The 8,245-nt window shown below is 42.1% G+C and overlaps 1 non-coding gene across 1 annotated transcript; it reads right to left on the bottom strand.

Moving 5' to 3' along the window:
• Positions 1-3,256: 3,256 nt before the first annotated feature.
• On the bottom strand, positions 3,257-3,328 carry Trnaa-cgc. The gene has a single exon. It is a non-coding gene; the product is annotated as a tRNA-Ala (tRNA).
• Positions 3,329-8,245: the final 4,917 nt, after the last annotated feature.

Raw genomic sequence — 8,245 nt, 5'->3', positions numbered from 1 at the left:
TCATAGGTAGTGAAACCACCACTATGCTTGGTCATCTCGGATATTAATAAACCGCTTCAACTCTATTTAGGCCTTTATTACTGGATCATTACTCTTTTTGGTTGTGTGTTCACCTCAAGATGTGGCTTTTAGAGTCACGAAACCAGTAGTGATCCAATAATAGAGGACTAAATGCAGCTGAAGCGGGCTATTAATACCCGAAATTTAAAACTTTTTCTGTCCTTTTGCTGTCCTCTGTTGCTACATCGGACTGGTCAACGAGTGACTAGATAGATCCCTTCGACAAGCTAAACGATTTTACGTTTGATCAAAATTTTCTTCGGTCTCGACAACATCTTTTACTAAGGTTTCACTGTGTTAGTTGTAAGCTTAGTGCTTCGATATTTTTACAGACGTAAAAACGTCTACTATTTTTTGCCTGTCTTCGTTTGTACTTTCTTATTTGAAATGAGAGCGCGAAAGTCCCTGCTTGCTCAACGATTTATAAATTTTGATAATAAACCACGCTGTTTCTTTTTCGTCCTAGGTTCACTGACTCGGCCAACATTTCTCCAGGATGCGATTTACCATCCATTTAAACTCGGACCGTAATTCCTCTACATCCATCATTCTGCAACTAAATGATGTCCATTCGTTTTCCTAGGGGAATGCTAACAACTGCTTATTTGATCATTCTAGTATAAAATATACTCTCCTAGCCTTCATTCTCTCTTTAGACTGTACCCAGGCCGCAGGTTCGTCTTTCTGCTGGTTCCGCTTGCAAGTTTCAACTACAGAACCAGTTGTAAAAAAAAATATTTTACAAGTTTTGGCTTTTTTATTACACTTTGGAGTCTTGGCACATTTTCACTGGCATTTACGTCAAGATGATATTCAATTTCACTGCTATTGTCAGTATACAGTTCAATGTAGTACATTAAGCAGTTCACATCATACATTAAAAATATTTTTAGCCCCAAATCTACGGTTAATTTTTGTGTTCTACTGTTTCCATCCGTGACATTCCTTGACACGCTGTTCATTTAGGGTTCTATGAACAAATAGCCAGTTCGACTCCAATATTCCTTTCCCAAGAAACGTATAAACACACCTTTAGTACGGCATACACGAGAGGTACACCAGGTACGCCAATCCATTTTTGCACTGCTAGTTCTTTCCACCATTACTTCCAGCTGTGTGAAATTTTACTCTTTGTATGGTTGTGGAGCACTCATTTGCTCTCGGAAAGAATCACATTTCTATGTAATACATTGCTTTAGTCTTTATCTTCTTGTTTTGCTTCTTGTTCTCCATCATTGTCGTCGGTCTCAAAAACTATACTTTGAAGCCAATTACCTGCAAATAATTCTTCAGTGTTGGTGTCATCCAATTCTAAATCGTTAATTCCTTCAGAAATTTTCCTAATTTGTGCAGAACATGTACTTCCGTAGAAGCATGAAGGTGGAACTGATGCTGTGTCTAAAAATAAACAGCACTGTACTGAATCTGCCTATATTGGTAAAAGTAATATCCACAGTAGAAAGGTCATAATATCGCCATATGGCAACAAACAGAACACATTGTTTGTTTATCAATCAATTCCAGATACACAAAAACATAATATGTTCCCTCCACTGAACTTCACGTAAATCGTCTGTATCCAGTGTATTGGTCGATAGGGTGAATAGCTTTAGCTATAGGTTTGGTCTTTTTCATCTCTCCTTTTCAAATTCTGCATTAATTATAGCAGATCACTCTGCTGATGATCTTCTCCAGCAGGTGTTTCCCCGCATAGTAAAAAACTGATTAAAGAGACAGAATGGAAGCTACAGACCAATGGAGGTCTGTATCCTCCGCCAATGGAGTTATTCGGAAATGGACGCACAAATGAGAGGTATCTGTCACGAGTTAACATATCACTCACAATAATGCAGCTGCCATGACAAGTCAGCCCGCATCTCGTGGTCGTGCGGTAGCGTTCTCGCTTCCCACGCCCGGGTTCCCGGGTTCGATTCCCGGCGGGGTCAGGGATTTTCTCTGCCTCGTGATGGCTGGGTGTTGTGTGCTGTCCTTAGGTTAGTTAGGTTTAAGTAGTTCTAAGTTCTAGGGGACTTATGACCACAGCAGTTGAGTCCCATAGTGCTCAGAGCCATTTGAACCCATGACAAGTCAAAAGAGCAAAAATCCACTTACGTTTCAGTATAAAGACCAGTCCCCTGTGAGCGTTAAATGAATTAATAGGAATCACTACAACGAAGAAGCTAGCCACTAGTCAAGAATGCAGTCATAGTAACAGGGTCGGAGAATAGAGCCTACCACGTTACAAGTCGATTTACTGCATCGATAATTCGCGGTGCAAGTACGACAGCACAGACGCAGCCATCACGAACAAGTTGTGGATGGTAAACAGAGGGCTGCTCCCAAGGTGATTGAAGAGAACACTTCCACAAAATGACGGTAACTACTACGCAATGAATCTCGTGATGTCGACACCTTTAGTATCTGCAACGAAATGGGCTGGAGAGCTGCTCTGTCGACTATTTAAAGACACAGTGGACGAACTACAGTGACCTCCGCGGCTTACGAAAAAGTACTTGCAGCCAAACTAATAGAAATTGGAGGTGTAACCGTTAGTGCTTGTCTAGCGGACTGGAGTGGGCTCCCAGAAAGCGGCAGACTGTATGTCACCGCCACTGCGTGGCTTCAAGGACGATTCGAAATAAGGGCCATGGCACCCTAGCTACATTTAGCCGTTTTCTGGATTAAATAAACGGGAATGTCTTCGCCACCGAGTGTCTTCAAGGACTATCCGAAATAAAGGCCAGGGCACCGAGATAAATTTCACAAGTTCAAGTGTTTTCTTTATTAAATAAACGAGAATGCCAGAATTATCCTGCAACCATCAACCGATGATCCTTTGTGTTGACAATATGTCGGAGAGTCTGTGGACCTGTGAAAATTAGTTTACTGGTGATACTTGAGTAAATACGGTGGACGACTCGTTAATTCATTGACCGATGTACCTCCGTTTGGCATCAATTTATTCGGAATTGTATTGGCAGTTAGAATCTGTGATCAGAATGAATGGGTTAATTTTACTACTTAGGTTAGGTTAGGTTATTGTTTAACGTCCCGTCGACAACGAGGTCATTAGAGACGGAGCGCAAGCTCGGGTTAGGGAAGGATTGGGAAGGAAATCGGCCGTGCCCTTTCAAAGGAACCATCCCGGCATTTGCCTGAAACGATTTAGGGAAATCACGGAAAACCTAAATCAGGATGGCTGGAGACGGGATTGAACCGTCGTCCTCCCGAATGCGAGTCCAGTGCGTTACCACTGCGCCACCCCGCTCTAATTTTACTACTCTCTCTCTTTCTTTGTGGTTAGGAGTTTTCTGGACGGATGCTGTGACCTCGCTACGTTGGTTATTTTATTGACAAATGATCTAAGTGGCAGAAATAACTCGGTCTTTCATCTCCTCTCTGTTCGTTTACGGGCAATCGACTTTCCTCAAAGATGACCATTTGTCAACTGTTCTGCCAAATAAAAGACACTTAGTATAGTCTAGCTCTACACAGCGAGACGCGGTCCATTTCCACGAGGTAACACCACGCATATAATGGTAGTTTTCTTAACGTCATACGTAAATTTATGGTTAGTTGCCAAATGGCAGTAACATGCACTAGAGGACTGAGAACGAGGTAGTAGTTTGAACTTTCGAATACATTGTACACTGTATCCCAGAAATGTTGTGACGAGCTTCAAGGGGCGGTGGAGGGAGTTTTCCGGAGCAAATCGAGGACGGGATTCCGTGTCCTGAAACATTACCCATCGACGCGTCAGCGCCTGCTACAAGGCCACCTCTTCGGCAGCAAAAGTGACTTTTTAGGCTGAAGGACCTTACGATGGTCACCTTGTGATGTTGTTATTCAGTGGTCGCGAGTGACTGCGACGATCGCCAATGGAGAAGATGGTTTTAGCTACTGTGTAGACAGGTCATATCTCTTACGAATGCAATACTATGTTGCCTTGGTGAATGACAAGTTAGGAATCGGGTACCATTCTGCAGTTTATTTTTCTTCTGTATACCGAAAAACATTTAAGATTTTAGAGGGTTCCAGGTGAAAAATAAACTGCAGGTGGAAACATGTGTCCGAAACCGTCCTTCATTGAGGCAACAGAACATCTCATTGATATGAGACCTGGCCTTCCTACACAGCCGCTAGCTCCAGCTTCTCGACAGGCGATCGTGCGAAACAGTGGCGATCGATGAGTGACAAACAACATCGCGAGAAGATCTGCCTACGGTGCGCCAGCGTACAAAGACGCGTTTGGTGCCGATGGGGTGGTATATTGGCAGGCGCCTTATCTTCGACGCTGTGTAGCGTCGTTAAAAGACGTTTCCGGACACGAGTTCCTATCCTTGATTTGTTCCTCAGCCCCTACAATCCCTCGAAGTTTATCGTAACATTTCTGGGTCATTTGAATGTTGAGCTCCATAAGGTTCCCTTTCTGTGTAGCCAACGTGGAAAATAAAATTATAAAGAATGTAGCAACCAGTCGCGGAAACAAAATTTATTTATCTTGTGGCAAATCATTTCGACTGATATCAGTCATCATCGGTGCCTTTTCTCTAACCGATACATGCCATAAGTAGAAGTACTGTCCTTGGCAGACTTCTATCGTGAAGTGACCTATGATGTCTCAGTTCATGGTAAAAATCTGCCATGGACAGTACTTATACTTATGGCATGTATCGGTTAGAAAATTGCACCGATGATGATTTGATATCAGTCGAAATGATTTGCCACAAGATAAATAAATTATGTTTTTGCGTCTGGTTGCTACTTTTTTTATAATGTCAGGGTCACCCCGTACAGTGAGTGGATTCTTGGAGACAATGTGAGGCGTAGCACCGTATACCGATCCAGCCTTGGAGGCGGTTAAGTGGGAGATGTGTCTCAGAGCTGGATAGTGACATGGTGACGCGAGACTGGATGCGCACGTAGTTTATGTATCAGCCGATAGAGGATAGTATTGGATAGGGGAATGTGATTTAGTTTCGATTGTGCCCACTAGAGTGCACTAAAGTAATAGAATGTTTTTCATAAACTGTTCTGGTATTTTCATAAAGTGTTATTATGTCTTTTTGTGTATGTAAAATGTTATAAATGTGTTTTAGCAGCATGAATGATGGGTGAGTGTGGTTTAAGGTTAATATGAGGATAATTGTTTAACGAGTTATGTAGTGGGATTTAGTGTGGGAACATTTCGAAGAAGTGTGGATGTGGACAAAAGGGATTTTTGTAGAATAGATTTGTACGGAAAGTTTATCGTAAAGAGAAACTTAATTCAGGTATAGATAACAATAGAGAATAACTTTACGTATAAACAAAATTTCAGCATAATTAAGTCGCTAAAAAGCGCAGTCGTTAGGTTTACTATTTTGCGATTGATTATTGATGAACAGCGCGGACTGACGCGGGAGAATGTTGTTTTGCTGTTGGCTGTTGAGTAAACTGACCAATGGTAAAGCAATATTCTACACCCACCTTTTCCTGCTAGTAGAGAAGACTTAGAGTATTCTAGAGAGGAGTCGGAGCCTAGCCATGACAGTTCGGACGTGTGTAGTAGTAGTTCCGATGGAAATGATAAGTTGCCGGATCTAGCAGAGTTCCATACATTAAAAGTGTTGTAAAGTGACGGCATAATTATTCCGACAGGTGTGTAGAAATTTCGGAATTTCTAAGTGAATTTTGTGACGAGAAAAGACATAAATTCCGTGTGGCATATAGAACAGGTCGGTGGTTAAAAACTGTGACTGCATTAGGTATCGACAGACTTAATATTTGGTGAGCATTCTCAATCAGAAACAATCCGTATTTTTGTAGCTATTACGTTTTCTGGCAATGCAACATCATAAACTTGCTAACGTGAGTGTAAGGGATTGTGAGTGACTGTATTAAGACTAGCACGGGCTTGGCAGTGATACTTGTTCACCTAAGTTTCAGGACAAAATTTTCAACTTTTCGTTTCGTGCGAAAACTTCCTCCCAAAACGTAGATTAGTGACTTTAATTGCTGCCTGGTTCACCTCGAAGTACAGTAGGCTTCGCTTGGCTTCCCTACTGATGATATGCAGAGACAATGTTCACAGGTAGGTGCAGGTTCGTCGTAAAGGGACAGAAGGAACCGCGCCGCCGCAAACGGGAATAGTTGATACAACTGAACAAGTCTACTAGAAATGTGCGCCAGAACGTCGAATGAAATTGCAAGGGCCATATATTACAGAATTAAACTTTTTGTTCATTACTTCGTCACAAAAATGACTTTCTCGTCTATCTTCTTTAGAGTTGCAGTTGCTGGATATCCAACTAATATAGAGTGGGCAGATCTCGAAATTAACTGTATATGGTAAGAGCATGGGGGGAACAACCATCTCTCGTTGGTAAAATTGTCGCTGGCCTAACACATTCAAACATCTGATTGTACTCCGATGTTAATGCAGTTGCCAGAGATCGTTCCCAATCATACATAAATCTGTATCAACTCTAAATGAAGTGACCTGAAGTAAAGTAAATTGTCATCGAAAAGGCGTTCGTGTCGCCGATTTATTGTACTGTTCTAATAGCACGTAGCGTTCATATTCTGCCACTCCTGTGCTGACTAACCTTCCTGTCTGCTCAATACAGGCAGCTCCGCACTAACAAAAATGGTTCAAATGGCTCTGAGAACTATGGGACTTAATATCTGAGGTCATCAGTCCCCTAGACTTAGAACTACTTACACCTAACTAACCTAAGGACACCACACACATCCATGACCGACGTAGGATTCGAACCTGCGACCGTAGCAACAGCGCGGTTCCGGACTGAAGCACCTACAACTGCTCGGCCACAACGGCCAGCCCGTATAGCAGCGTAGCTCATATACTCCTGCAGTACTAAGGTCGTTCACTCCGTCCTTGGTGAATTTATCTGTCGTTGATCACGTGGGTTCTGCAAAAACTCGGTTTTAAAACCCATTGGCGGTGGCCGTCGACTAGGCTTTAACTGACGCCCTTCACATTTGCCGTATTAAGCAGACTGACAGTATTAATAGAGAGCGAAAGAAGTAGTCAACATTTTGCAGCAGTGGGCCACTGAGCAAACCCAGCGGCGACAGATGAGAATCCGTGTTCTACCGGGAGTCAAACGCGGATTTCCTGCTTGATGCCGGCGGTCGCCTTAACCACATCGGTTGTCCGAACACGTCCACCGTTCGATCCAAATGGCCATGTGTTGGAAGCTACAGAGTAGCGCCTCCTGTCCATTAATCTATTCTCTTGCAGCCTAACTGTATTCCCACAAGAGTTCGGATACTAATTCACGTCCATACTGAAGTGTCGTCACACCCTGGCATAGAAATATGAGCTTTTACAGAATTCTTTTAGCAGTCGACAGTAAGTTGTAGCACGCTCGGCTGTGGAGTGGGTTGGCTGATCCAAGGAAACGACGACAACAGCATTATTCAGTTATAGAACAGCCATAACAGTTTGCTGAATAAAACTGTAAAGAAAAGTACGTAAATAAATTTCAGTTTTTAATTAAGTAAAATAGCAGTCAAGTTACTGAGGCAGTTAAAACAAAAACAAAATTATCACCAAATCACCGCCTTCTAGGTTCTACTCTTTTATTTCACACTAAACCAGCCAGACGAGCGTATCTTTATGTCAAGATCATCATTTTATTTCAAAACAGTGACGTTAACTGATTTCATAAATTAAAAAAAAAAATTACATAAGAAACTTTGAATTATGTAACTTGGTAGAAGCGTCAACGAATTAAAATTTTCCATCTTAAAATGTTGGAATTAAATTATTTGGTATTATTTAAATATGAAACATCAAAATCTGTCTACAATACCATCATGCAATGCTTACATTTTTCATTTAAATTATGCCACGTTCAATAGCAACAGTGACTATGTCGCCAGGACGGACACCGACAAAACGGGTCGAGGTACAACGGCTAAGGCCGCCCGACAAAACAACCTAACAAGCGCCTGGAGTCACACTAGGCAGGTCATTATAGATATCTGTAACAAACTAAAACTAAAATTGTATTACGCAGCTACTGACCCGATATAGCGCAAACCAGTATACAACGAAGCGCCAAAAAAAATGTACACAGGCAGAATATGCCTTTGCGGTCGGCAACACCTATAAAGACCACAAGTGTCTGGTGCAATTGTTAGCTCGATTACTGCTGCTACAGTGGCAGGTTACCAA

The sequence above is a fragment of the Schistocerca americana genome, chromosome 5 (assembly GCF_021461395.2).
Source record: "Schistocerca americana isolate TAMUIC-IGC-003095 chromosome 5, iqSchAmer2.1, whole genome shotgun sequence".
Lineage (NCBI taxonomy): Eukaryota > Metazoa > Arthropoda > Insecta > Orthoptera > Acrididae > Schistocerca > Schistocerca americana.
Note: the sequence above shows the minus strand (reverse complement) of the source record. Positions and strands in the feature narration are given on the sequence as shown.